Source organism: Diadema antillarum, unplaced genomic scaffold (assembly GCF_040938485.1).
Source record: "Diadema antillarum isolate AM-2024a unplaced genomic scaffold, OU_Dant_1.0 seq00000059_RagTag, whole genome shotgun sequence".
Lineage (NCBI taxonomy): Eukaryota > Metazoa > Echinodermata > Echinoidea > Diadematoida > Diadematidae > Diadema > Diadema antillarum.
The window spans coordinates 694,757-709,227 of NW_027271164.1; positions in this window are offsets into that span (position 1 = coordinate 694,757).

Consider the following 14,471-nt stretch of genomic DNA (forward strand, 5'->3'; position numbering starts at 1 on the left):
CACACACCTTTTCTTTTTTAGCTCGTACACTCATATTTTTTAGTGGATTTTTACATTTTGAATTAATTGTGGTTTGGTCTTGCGACGTCAATCTTGTGCATGCAGTTCTTCCCGGGCTGACGATTAAGTCGTTCGGTGGACAACAATCCATGTTCTTTACTCGCGGTTTCTTATCACATATGCTTTGAATTGGTCATAAAGGAGGTTGCATTTTACACACCTGCCAGCAGGTATGCCTATATAGCTCCTTCAATGTCAGATATTGGAACAATAATTTTGCCCCTAGACAAAATAAAGGCAAGCAAAAATTGTCAATAGAGTTGAGTTGAGCGTGCATGGCTTGCATATTTTTCCCTCATTTACTTAATAAAAACAATACAATACGACTGATTATACACAATTATATCAATTGATTCTAGACAATTAACATCTGGAAATAAGACATAATATTATTACTGAAATAGACAGCAAACGGGAAGGAAAGTGTGTAACCTCAGGTTAATCTGACGCTGGTCATCTTCTTTAGACAAGTATTTCTCATCAGACGGAACAAAGTGGTGCAAAGAAACTAAACAAACAAGACACGGCGTTTACGTTTAACTCATGTAATGCGTGCAATAGTATAATCCCTGTAAACATACTGTACGTTAAAAGTTTAATCGGTTTTAACATTGAGTGAATTCTTTAATTTAGGAGAAATGATATCAAATTTACATGGCCCCATGATCACATCGCCACATGATTACATGGCCTTACAAAGATGATTAAACTTAACACTTTTACACAGTATCACAGTGTGAATCGCACCTTCACTAGTACTTCACTACACCTTTAACTGCGAATAGTGGGCAATAGAAGTTCAAGAACATTCTGGTATCATTGAGTGCACATTAACAAACAAATAATCAATCAAACACACAAACAAACAAACAAACAAACAAACAAACAAACAAAGTCATAATAATCCCAGATAAGGGCCTTGAAGTAATTTATCATGTCATCAATGAAAAGAATACAGTAACGATACTTTCAACAAACGTATATTATTTTTAAAGGTAAAATACAATCTAGTTCCAAGAATCCACTAATGTTTACAGTGATGTGAGGAAAAGGACTGGCAAGGGTTTATAGTGACCTCGTCTACAGCCACTATGTCTATTTTCCAATTGGTCTACTGGCATATCGTCTATTACCGATTCGTCTAATACCCATTTGCTCTACAACTCGTTTTGTCCAGTACCCATATTGTCTAATAGTCACTTTGCCCACTACCCGTACACTCGTCTAAGGAGCATTTCGTCTACAAAACAATTGATCTAATAGCCAAATCGTCTACACTCATAATGTCTATTTGCCATGTCGTCTAATATCTATTTTGTCTACAACTAGTTAGTCTACTTCCACCTCGTCTACAAGTCATTTAGTCTACATTCACTTTGTCTAGTTATCATATCGTCCAACCCTTAGTTTGTCCATACCCAATATGGTCTATACCCATCTGGTCTACTCCCAACTCGTCTACTCCCAATTGGTCTACTCCCAACTGGTCTACTACCAACTGGTCTACTCCCAACTGGTCTACTCCCAATTGGTCTACTCCCAACTGGTCTACTCCCAATTGGTCTACTCCCAATTGGTCTACTCCCAATTGGTCTACTCCCAATTGGTCTACTCCCAATTGGTCTACTCCCAATTAGTCTACTCCCAATTAGTCTACTCCCAACTTGTCTACTCCCAATTGGTCTATACTCGTCTATACCCAATTGGTGTACTCCTAACTGATATAGTTTTACTCTCAACAATTTACCCAAACTGATCATTTCCATCTGGTCATGCTGATAATGAATATACCACTTTGTCTAGTGTCCAGTCCGTCTCACTGTCATGAACTATTCATATCAAACCCTGCCCTTGATTAGCACAAAAATCAATATTAGACTATTCTAGTTGTTACAGTAATTATTCCGCACATGCTGAATATAAAGACATACTAATCAATGGTGAGACATGACTATCCAGTCTACATTCTGGCCGTAAAATAACTAAATAATGATAAACTAGCTCAGTTACAATCCTCCATCACAAACGAATTGTCAGCAACCCCGGCTTCGAGATACATTGAGCCATTTCCATAATCACATTATTTTGGGTCCATTTGAAAATAGGTAGCCTAGGTAAAACAAACTGTTATGTTAGTACTATTCTCGATGTTACATTAGGGCGCAATTCCACAAAATGTTACCAACAGGATAAACATAATGTAGAGCCATTATCACACCCTTGTGTTTGAAGAAAATGATTTTGAAACATGACGATGACCTCAATATGCATCTCTCACGACTAAGGATGGATACTCCAAAGCATTGTAAACAAAAATTGAATCCAGACTCCACATGGAATGGCGCTAGTCACATTTTACTGTTTCCTTGTATATCAAGTTTTAATGCATTTAAATCATGTGTTTACAAATGTTATTGCGAACTTAATTTTGATCAATTTTCAAAGATATGCTGAACAGATTTGAATATTGGGTGGCGGGGCACCTTTGAGCTTATTCAGGGTTCCTCGCGAAACGTGTATTGAGTACATTGCAGGCAAGTGAATTATTCATCTTAGTAGTAGCTATATATTGTACATGAATCATATTTTTGTGTATATGTTTCAACCTTTTTTTGTGCATTTAACCGTTTACATACATCAGTACGTGGCAGACAGAATAAAGAATACTGATAATGTACTTCTAATGTGTTCCTTTTCATTTTTACCATACTTATGATTGTGTATCAAAGTTGAATGGATGGAGTGTTGAAGTTTGGACATATAAATGCTGCATGATTGCTTCTGATATAAATTACACATCCACCACAAAAATAACACAGCAGGTTTTTCACACTGTGACATTATCTTTTTTTCCTAAAAAATTGTCATAATTAGAACATAAAAATTTAAACCAAATGGGGCACCAAGAGTGTTCAACCTATTTCACTGGGAAAAAAGAAATTGGATGAAGTAGACTTAAATAACAACAACAAAAAACTATAACTAGTAGTAGACCAGTTGGGAGTAGACGAGTTGGCAGTAGACGAGTTGGCAGTAGATGAGTTGGCAGTAGACGAGTTGGGTGTAGACCAGTTGGGTGTAGACTAGTTGGGAGTAGACGAGTTGGGAGTAGACCACTTGGGTGTAGACCACTTGGGTGTAGACGAGTTGGGAGTAGACCAATTGGGAGTAGACGAATTGGGAGTAGACCAATTGGGTGTAGACCAATTGGGAGTAGACCAGTTGGCAGTAGACCAGTTGGGAGTAGACTGACTGGTTATTAGACTAATTGACTATTAGACAATGAGTTGTAGACCAATTGGCCATTAGACAAAATGAGCTGTAGACTATTTTATTCGTAGACCTTATGATTAATAGACGAAATGGTCAATAGACATAATGGGTGTTAGACGAAATGTGACTTAGACAAATTGGACATTAGATAAAATGGCTAGTAGACGAAATGACAATTAGACTAATAGGCATATAGACAAAATGGTTGGTAGACGAGTTGCTAGTGGACGAAGTGAGTTTAGACGAGATGGCATTAGACTAGGTGGACAGTGGACAGGGTGGTTGTAGACGAGGTGCCAATTTACCCTGGCAAGAAAAGGCGGCATATGCATGAAACAAAAATTCCATACTCATAATATGAATGCATAATGTAGGACATAATTTTCAGGTTTATATGAAGAGACTTTGATGCGTTAATTACTCAAGCGTTAGTTGCTTTTTTATTTTGTTCTATAACTTATTAACAGATGAAATTAAATTTTTTTCTCCCTCTAACGATTTTCGTCAATAATGACGCCCTAAATACTTGCAGATTCTTTGAGAATAAACGAGATAGAAAGAGATAAGACACCCAATAACAATCTCATTCTAACCTGTTAATCTGCATGTATATCTGAAGTATATAACAAAATATAATTAATGTATTCCCATATTTTATTCCTAGTGCACTGCTGGTGGATACAGAGCAGTGATTCTCAATACATTCAGTGGGCCGCGATGTCTTCAAAAAGAGAGCAAAAAATGAAGTCGATCTACACATGTAACTGGGCATCAAATACTTTGTAGGAGCCAGAGTGGGTCTCGAGTTAGAAAAGATTTAGAAGCGCGGTTTAGAGGATATTGAACGTGCCCAGGTTATAATATAACAATTTTCGTGCATATCCATGGGAAATATCTATACTGTATATAAAGTGATAGACATCATCAACCTTCTCAATTACATGCATGGTAATAATCGTGAACAACATGACTTCGAGGTGAAACGATGTGGTTATTAAGATAAGGTCTTTCACTTCATGTTCAATCAAAACAAACAAACAAACAAACACACGAACGAAATAGATAACTAACAAACAAACAAACAAAAACTTTGATTTACTATCTTTCATAGAGAACAAGTGTACATGAACAAAATGATTATCTAAAAATGAATGAAAACTCCATGAACAAGGAAAAGTATCTTGGGAGAGAGTGAGAGCCGTCATATCACTGTAATTCTAGAAATATTGAATAAGTGTTGATGTCCGGTTGAGAATGGAAAGGAATTAGAATGGACCTTCGAAGGTAGGAATAGGAAGTGTCGGTGGCAGACCAGACATATCCGACGTCTCATATTTCACATGTCAGGCAAACTCAATCAAAACTCATTTTTTTCCTCTTTCATTATCGTTAAGCAAACTGATGCTGGACGAAAGTAGGTGCCCTTTAGGGACACGAGGGAGACAACACATACGTGAATAGTCCCGCACCTGTGATGAATTCTTCATATCATATCCAAGACTCACTTGTCAGGTATACAAGATATTAAACAGAAAGTGCAGAGAATACACGAAAAAACAACAATGTAATATTTCGAGTTTCATATCTAAATGAACTATTGTCTTCACTTCAGTTTAGTGTTGCTGAATATGGGTTTTCCAGCCGTTTTCCACAATCTCATCTATCACTTTGTCTTTGTTATTATTGCTTAGGTTCTCTGTTTGTAAACTCATACTCGTACTGTTTAATGATATTAATTTTCTCTTGTTTGTATAGTTTGTATAACATTGCATTTCTGTAAACTCTGTATATTTGTAAAGTTATTTCATTTGTATGCTTTTTATGACGGGAAATAAAACCAAACCAAACCAAGTTCTGAAATTTATCATTTCTTTCCATCCCAAATTTATCTCTGACTTTAACGGAAAACTATAGTTTCACCACGTCAAAATTGCACTTGTCTTCAGAATGAAGACATTGAAAATTTCTGCATATAAATGAAAGCATGTCCAGCCTCCAAAATAGGCATACATGAAGGGATATACCCTCATTAACCACATCTATTTAGTCTCTACCAACTGGCATTTTTAAACGATTTCCCCTGATTTTCCCCTTATTGGACTCAAGACGTCACACTTAGATCTATATTTGATGAAAAGGGACTGTTTATAAGTTAAAAAAATATGAAGATAAATGGGTATTGTTTCCTCAGCAATCATGATAGAGTTTTGAGTATCACTTTCCTAAAACATGGAACACCGTGGCGAAGCTTGTCCAAAATTCCTATGTCCAGGCACTGACCTTTAATGATATCAAGTGAAATACCAACAGGTAGTATTCATTGTTTAAATGAGTTTATAGATCAGCCAACAGTGTTCTTTTTAACAATTGACACTGATATTGTAATCTAACACGCATTCGATCAACACGACATGTCCGCAGGAATAAACACAAGTGTAATATCATCTTTATAATCCTTATGGGACATGATTTTTTCATATTTTAAAAAATATTTTCTGCTCGTAATCTTCTCTCAAACCTTCTTGTTCCTCCTCCTGTTTTATCTCCTCCTCCTCATCCGTTATCTTCATCATCTTAGTCTTCCTGTCCATTCCTTTTATGTGTTTTTCTTTAAATAGCTCTGTTTCACCTTGTGTCGTTGCCTTTCGTTGTTCTTCTTTTAACTGACCAAAGTTGCCTTAATCCAACATCTTAACACTGTTCTCCCCATGTAGGCTTGCCTATGTCATTCATCTGCAGAAAGGAAATTGATATAGTCATTTTGAAAAAATAGTTCACATATTGATATTAAACACATATTGAACCTTCATTTATTATTTCATTTTTCATATCTCCTGTGCGTTTATACTTGATTCTTATTTTTTTTTTAAATTAATGATGACTCTCATCAAATGATCTATGTAAGTACGTCAGTACGTCAGATTGTTCGCAACAACAAAAAAAGAAACTTTTTAATTGGATGTGCAAAGTGCAGTGTAACCTATTATAAGACTCCTTTCCTTGTTGATATAATGATAGTTACAATGACACCAAGAATAATAGCAAGAATAATAGTGCCTAATTAAAGAAACAACAGCAATGAAAAGTCATATAATCATTGATATTTAATAGTAATCATAATCATATTCAAAATAATGTTAATGATTATCATAACAGAAGTACAGTAACTAATCATATTCCATTCTTTGGAAGGTTTATAAGAATAATGAAACTTATCATAGTATCATGCAGTCTCACCAGAAAATAGACTCAATGAAATAAATAGTTAGATTATTTTCATCAAACAATATAAACAGGCTTACACCATGATTCACTCATGCACAAATTGATTGTTTTCCAAGAATCATCTTATCTGCATAAATATCTGGTCTGCGACCTAAATGACTTTTATTTTGTTATGAGAACATTTAAAAACCTCATAATTCCTTTATTTTGTTTGTTTTTAGGAATATGTCCCATTTTATTGAAGCTCATGCCAGTCTTATTACTTAATTCCATTTTGTCAAATTATTATCCAGTAAGTCAAGTTGAACAGTTGAACAATTTAGAAGCAGAGAACACCAACTACCTTGATAGTATCAAGTAGTGTATTTTTTCTCTCCATATGACTTATATATGCGATTTATATATTCATATATTTGGAGAATATAACTGAATCAAACAGAAAAAAAAAGTTGAACATGCATATGGGGTATTTTCGCTGTAACGTTGATCGACTTTGTGTTGGCTTGGAGGTTAGATTGTACAGGGAAGCGGAAGAGGTATTTCTCTTTCACCTCCGTGGTTGGTGCATGGGTGCTCACAGAAGCCAGGGATATAGGTGGAAAGTTCTACCTCCCTGTGATAACTCAAGACCATGGTATATGGTATATGGTATTATGGTATATGGTATTATGCTATATGGTATATATATGGTAATTATTATGGTATATGGTTCGCTGCTAAACGCTCATCTCGAAAGACATACTGGAAAGAAGACGTACCATTCGAGCTCTCTTTCAATCGATGGAGGTCCAAAGCGTTATTTCCCTCTGCAACCCCTGAAGGTTTGGATGCATGCAGCTCAAAATCATACCGAAAAACCAACCCGACTGTTAGCTGCGCACTTTGTGCTTGATAAAAAGAAGAACACGTGCACATGCATACACAAAAAGATGTGCCTTTGCTGGCAATTTATTTATTTTCTTCTAGATGCTACACGAATACTCCTAACATAGGAAATTTACACCAAAATGAAGGTTCGGCCTAGATTGCTGAAGATCATTATTTATCACCATGTTTGATGATGTTATGGAGCTACTACAGGTCGATGACATCACGAATCTATGCAGACGTGAAAAATCTGACCTCAGTTCAGTATTTTACGACCGATGGGGATTTCTCTCTGACTCATGACATCTATTCATGAATGTGTAAAAGATCCAGCCACTCACGGACACGGCCGTGGTCCGCAAAGACCGATCATGAACGACCAGCATTGTCCGCTGACCATTCTCCTGCATGCATGCGGCTGGAGTAAATTCCATTTCCGTGAGAGATTTCCCCGAAAACGACCAAACCATATTTTTTTCCATTTTTCGGCTAAAAAAACCCAACAACACTCAAGTACATGTACCGACTTCCATTGGAGTGTGTACGTGATGGCTCGTCTTCGCTTGGTCCTCAATCGGCATTGGTCAGTTGTTGACCGAGTGCTGTCACTAATCTTGAGAGCCGCATCCGATGATCTAGCTGCCCGCGCATGCGAAACGGAGGGGTTCACCACAGTGCGTGTTCAGCTCGCGCGCCCAGCTCATAGCCCGGAAAAAAAGAAGAAAAAAAGGGAAGACGACACGGTGGTAAGTAGTTGCGTAAGATTACGTAATATGCGTTAATGAGCTCTATGCAAATTAAAGAGAGGGTATAGAAGGAACGAACCAACGGGCTTATCAAGTCTTCAAGGCCCCCATGTAGCGCTCGTCCATTGTATGTGAGTGTCTCTATCCTTTGTGTGTATGCGTGTGTGTGTGTGTGTGTGTGTGTGTGTGCGTGTGTGTGTATCCAGTAAAGGATTGTGTGTGAACCTCCGCATTCGCTGGTACACCAGGAAAATACAGGGAGGGTACAGTGCGTTTAGAAAGATACATGTATGTTCTATCTAGGTCGTTCGTTTCGTGTGCCATGTAATAGTAGTGCCATGTAATAGTACGGCAACGCTCTGGATGGCTCAGCGATAAATGCTGATGCGGAATTTCAGGTGGGGAAATCTCTTTTTCCTGCTGTTGAATTGGTCTAAATCATAAAAATGACTGAAGAGCGACGATTTTATGATCTTGTCCCTAATTACGAAGTTGAGGAGGAGAATGAGGATAAAGATTCTCAGGCTATTCCCCCGATAAGCACATTCGCCAAAAGGAGCGGTAGCGGGAATGGTAAGTGAATTATCACTTTTCTCTAATTACATTTTCAGATGTTTGTGTAGGCTGTAAAGGAGGATGTTCTTGCTTTCCATCCACTCTTACTTTTGACGCGACCTTTCAGAGGAGGAGCAGTTTGTAAACTGGCGCTGGCCAATCTTTTGAAGTGCTGAAACCAGCTCACTTTTGCAAAGTCGTGATCATTACGCCCGCACTGCCACATGCACCGCAACGCTCGGTCCAGAATCCACGAGTGTATGAAGCCAACTACACTGACCACTAGCCTAGCCCGAAATAACCACCCGTGTAAATGCGCTCCTACGGCAACTTACATTCTCGAGGTAGAAATCAACGAAATGTTCGGCGCCTAAAATTCGTCCAATATGCGTTCCTTTCGCTCTAAAACTGCTTGCTTTGGCACCCTAAAACATTTGCGGAGAAGATTTGTTTTGATTCAGCACGTGGTTAGGCTGTGACCCTGGCCTGTGAGAGCGAATGTTGCATGGTGTTTTTGGCAGTCAAAGTTACGTAAGTTGGCGTAATTTCTTCGCGGTCCGTTCTATAGCGGTGTGGGGTGGTAGCGGAGAGCGTGATTACGTATGCAAACAACGAAGTCGCCATGTTGAGCCCCAGTGAGCCCATTGCGTAAGGTTGTGTAACATTCATGTTATTGTGTCTGGGGAGCGCGTGGTAGTAAAGCAGGTCTGTCAAACACAACTTTTGCCTCCCCCACTTTCTTTGCTAGTGGTTAAAAAGTCTAATTCTGATGAAGTGTTAGGTGAAGTCTTGTCTGAGTTTTTGAGAAAAAACGGGTATGTCTTGGCAATTCCTTGGGCTGTCTGCCCAAAGGCGTGGCCATGATCATGCGTACATGTACATTTGTATATCAGCTCTGCGAGTTCGAGTAGAAGCCATTGCTGCCTGTATTGATCTGTGCAATGTAAAAGTGTATATGATTATAGATCCCATGTTGCATTGTGTGCGTTTACCAGAAATAGAAATCACACATTTAAGTTAAAAGCAGACATGTCTTAAAGGATAATAGCGACTACACAGTGATTGTCAATAATTTTACTTTCCTTAAAGGTATCTTTTTCCTTTTTTTTTAAAACGAAAACCATTTACGAAGTGACCATCATATTCTCGAGCTGAAGCATGAAATACAACCCAGTGGAAAACCTACTAGAGTACGATTCAGGCAAGAAAAATCAAATTCGAACATTAACATGATCGTTTAAATACAATTACAATTTTTTACTGTCTTTCAAAATATGCAAATGAATCTTGTCATAGCAAACTGAACATTAAAAAGTACACTACGTGAAAAATTGTATTTACAGTTTAATTCATCATGTTATTATTATCATTATTGTTATTATTATTATTATTATTATTATCATTATTACTATTACTATTGCTATTATTGTCGTTGTTGTTATTATTACTGTTTAAATTAGTAGTATTAATCATTATTCTAAAGGGGGAATCCAGTCCAAATAAAAGTTGGTCTTACTGTATGAGAAAGAGTAAAATATTATTAGTTCAACAGTAAAATTTTGATCGAAATCGGATGAAAAATAAGGAAGTTATAACAATTTGAAGTTTCGCTAATTTTTTATTCTACTGTATAGGAAACAGTTCTTGAACGGTCAATATGAATATGCAAATGGCGAAGTGAGCATGTCATTCCCTCACAACTTGCCACGTACAGTAGTTTGTACATACAGCTGTAATATTTTGAAATTTCCAGCTTTTCATTCAAACGCAATCATGCAAGAGGCTCAAATCCTGACATATCTAACTGATCACTATTCTGAAGCTACAATTGTATTCAACCAGGGATGATATCATGTTTCAGACTTCAATGACAAAATCATTGATTTTTCGTCATCTTTTTTTTTTGTACACGATCAATGGAAACTTGTGAGGTTATGACATGGCCAGCTCACTCATTCATATGTATATTCATATCCACTGTACGAGAACTGTTTTGCAGAAATTAGCAAAACTTCAAAATTTCATAACTTCCTTGTTTTTCATCAGATTTCAGTCAAATTTTTACTGTTGAACTCGTACATTGTAAGAATTTACTTTTTTTATTAGACTAACTTAGTTTTTGGACTGGATTTCCCCTTTAAGAGTATTCATTATTTCTGGTAAAATTAATCTTTCAAAACGTTCAAGTGTATAAAATGTTCAAAACATTCAAGTGTACAAAAATTATTTCAGTCATTATTCATTTTTTTATTTTAATATTTCATTATCATACTTGAGTGTTTAATTTGACGAGAGTACCAAATGCATTGCGTTGAGGTCTAGCAACATAACAAAAGAAATTTATTTTATTTTCTCTTTCTTTATGATAATAAGCTATAGGGCCTACATGTACCCACTATTCAATCGACACAGCAAAAACTTTGTCAGTCAAGCAAACATGATACATTGTATATACGATAACATTTTCATTCTTATAATACATATTGTACATGTACACTGTAGGCCTACTACCAACCGATATTTTTGCAAGAACGAAATCATGGTAAAATTGTCCTTAATTTACAGTCAAATTTCCTTAGTACTAGCTTAGCCACGATAATTTATACTTAATGCAAAAAATTATTGACGCTATTAAATAAAACCATTTTCCGTATTAAATGTGAATGCCTACACTGTACACATTTTGTATATCGAATAATATTACAAAGATACAATGTACAATTGTACAATGTACATGTATGTCAAGGAGGTTCGAGAAATGGAGTCACAACAGTCTTATTCGCTTTGATCCCGTGCTCGAAGCCGCCACTCAAAAACATTTGAAGTATGTGTCAAAGTGGATCTGCCGCTCAGATGCGAAGACAATTGACTCGTGTCTCATTGCATAATCACCAGCCACTTTCCAAGGAAGATGTGTCTTTGTTATGGTAATTTCTTTTCGCTATCCCTACTTACAAACGATGAGCGGTAAACAATGGTAAAGAGCACGGGGGTGCGCGAATAGAAATTGCTCAAATATTACTGAAATAGACATCAAAATTACTCGACTGTACGTGTCTGTACGCTAATCTGACATTGATTTATAAAGAATTATACTTGAAGGTGATATCATATTAGTTTCATTTTGCGGAAATAAGGAGAAAAGTGATAAAACCGGCTTTCCATAAGGGTAAAATTTCAAACACTTTCCCAAAATACAGCTCAGATTTACACTTTTGCACATATTTTCAAACGGAATTGACTTTTGTTTTATATGCTTTATCATTAGGTGAAATTTCATTACATGTCATTTCATATAAACGAGCAGCATATTGTACCCGATATTATGTTAGCGTTAAAAATGAATCTTCAGATTGCTCAGAAAGATGGCGGCTTCAAGCATCAATCATCAAAGGCACAAATGCACTTGTGGAATTCTTTTGTCCATCCATAGAAAACTGACAGCTGATTGAATAATTATAGTCAGTTGTAACTCCATCTCACGAACCTCCTTGGATATCATAACCATTAAATTTTTCAACAGGATGTGCATACAAAATCTGGCATGAAGCTTGGGACTTTTGGATACGTTTACAACATTTGAGTAGAGAAGAGTGGTATGATCAATATAAAGATACCGTATGTAGCAGGTAGGCCCACAGTAATACTCGACGTGCGCATACAATGTGTAATATGCCGTTGTCATTTACTGATTTATCAAGATTCTGAAATAAAATCGTAAGATACAAATAACGTAAAACGTATATAGATGAAATAACAATTTAAGTGAGAGGCATCAATATGAGAAATAACGATGAGACATGCAATCACACTGTACGAAATAAAAAATTGTATCTTAGTGATAGTCTTAATTACGATAACGATGATAAGAGCAGATTTGAAGATAAAGCTTGTATTGATAAAATTGATAAGATTATGATAAAAATAGCATACAATTACAATTAATGTATTCTAAAGAATAAGAATACTAATACACTGTACAAATGATACAGACTTGCGTGGTATTGCCAAGGATAATATGAAATTTTATTGAATTAAACTACAGTGGTTTCTGTTATTTGCATTATGTGTATTACTGAGCGTCATACAATGTACAGTAGTTAGTAGTATGACAATTTACAAGACTGGACTGTTGAACAATTCGTCAACTTAGACGATGATCCGAAGTAGGTACATACAACGTAACGTACAAGATGATCCGTACACGTGGAGATAACCGTTTTCAAGGATCTTACAGGGTGATTGTCGGAGTGATCCAAACGTTGTTCCGGGTTTGCATGAAGACTTGTGCCGATGACCTTTATAATATGTATAAAAATTGAATGTATGTAAAAAGTCAGTGAAGATATATTTTGAAGTTCATAACAATGTTCATGACTGTGTATAGGGCCAACACAACAATACATTCGATACTCGGATAGAATAATAGGCCCTCTGCCCATTTATACTTGCAGTTTTTAGATAAAGTATAGGACGGGTGGCATCACATTTTGTGAAGATATAGACAGACAGTGAAATATTTGAGAATTGATTTGATTGGATGTCAGTACACCAATGTATGACGTACATTGACGTAGTACCGTTTTGCACTTAGGAATGATTATATTTTACATGGCAGATATAACATTTGCCTAACAAAACATACAACATTATCGTAAGTCATTTTCCCGACCACACACACACACACACACACACACACACACACACACACACACACACTCACCACAAATTCCTGATTTAATAATGCAGTTTATCTTCTGCAAAATATTTGATATTCATGATCACGAGTATCCCTAGAAAAGGTATGATTTCTGTTATCGTATAACAGAAGCTGTGTTGTGTTGTGTGTTTGTTGTATACATGCACCTGTATGTGCGTGCTTGTCTTTGTGTGTGTATTTATTTCTGTGAAACCGACATTTTTTTTTCAGCGCAAAATAATCACATTTACAAACAACGCAATTAGCTACACGTATATGTCACACTCGTGTGACCATGACTGGTCATTGTGGTCCTCGTGGGACGTCATATTAGCTGACTCACTGAAATTCCATTGACCATACGACATGCATACATGATACATGTACAAACTGTACCTTCCTAAGTGTGTAAAACGAGACTCAGTTAAGAGATGGAGTCACATCAGTCCCATGTTTGACGCCAACACTAAAATATCTTTGTAGCATGTGTGCTAAACTGGAGCTGCCCCACAGATAGGTCGACACGTGTCATTTCATAATGACCAGCCTCTCACTATAAAGAGGAAGATAATTTCTTATGTCTGCATAATGGTAATGGCATTTGTATACTGTTCCTTTTTATAAAAGATGAGCGGTGCATACAGACTGTATTTATACAAGTGTATAGGGTGCCTACTTGTAGACATGGGGATGCGCGAATATTGTGCAAAGATTGATGAAATGCAAACAAAAATTTCTCGAGTTCTCATGTCTTTACATACACTACTCTGACATACATGTATGAATAGAAAAAGAACTATACTTGAAGATTATACCATATCATTATACACAAATGCACCTGTGGAATTCTTTTGTCCATCCATAGATATCTTACAATTGATGAGTGAGTAGGGCCTACATGTAAATACAGCCAGTTGGAACTTCATCTCTTGAACCATGGACCTATAGGTCCATGCTTGAACCAAGGAGGTGTATTAGCTTCCTCCTTGCTTGAACCCCCTTGGTATCTCGGGATCTCGCTGCACTGGCACTGCTCTTCTGTATTA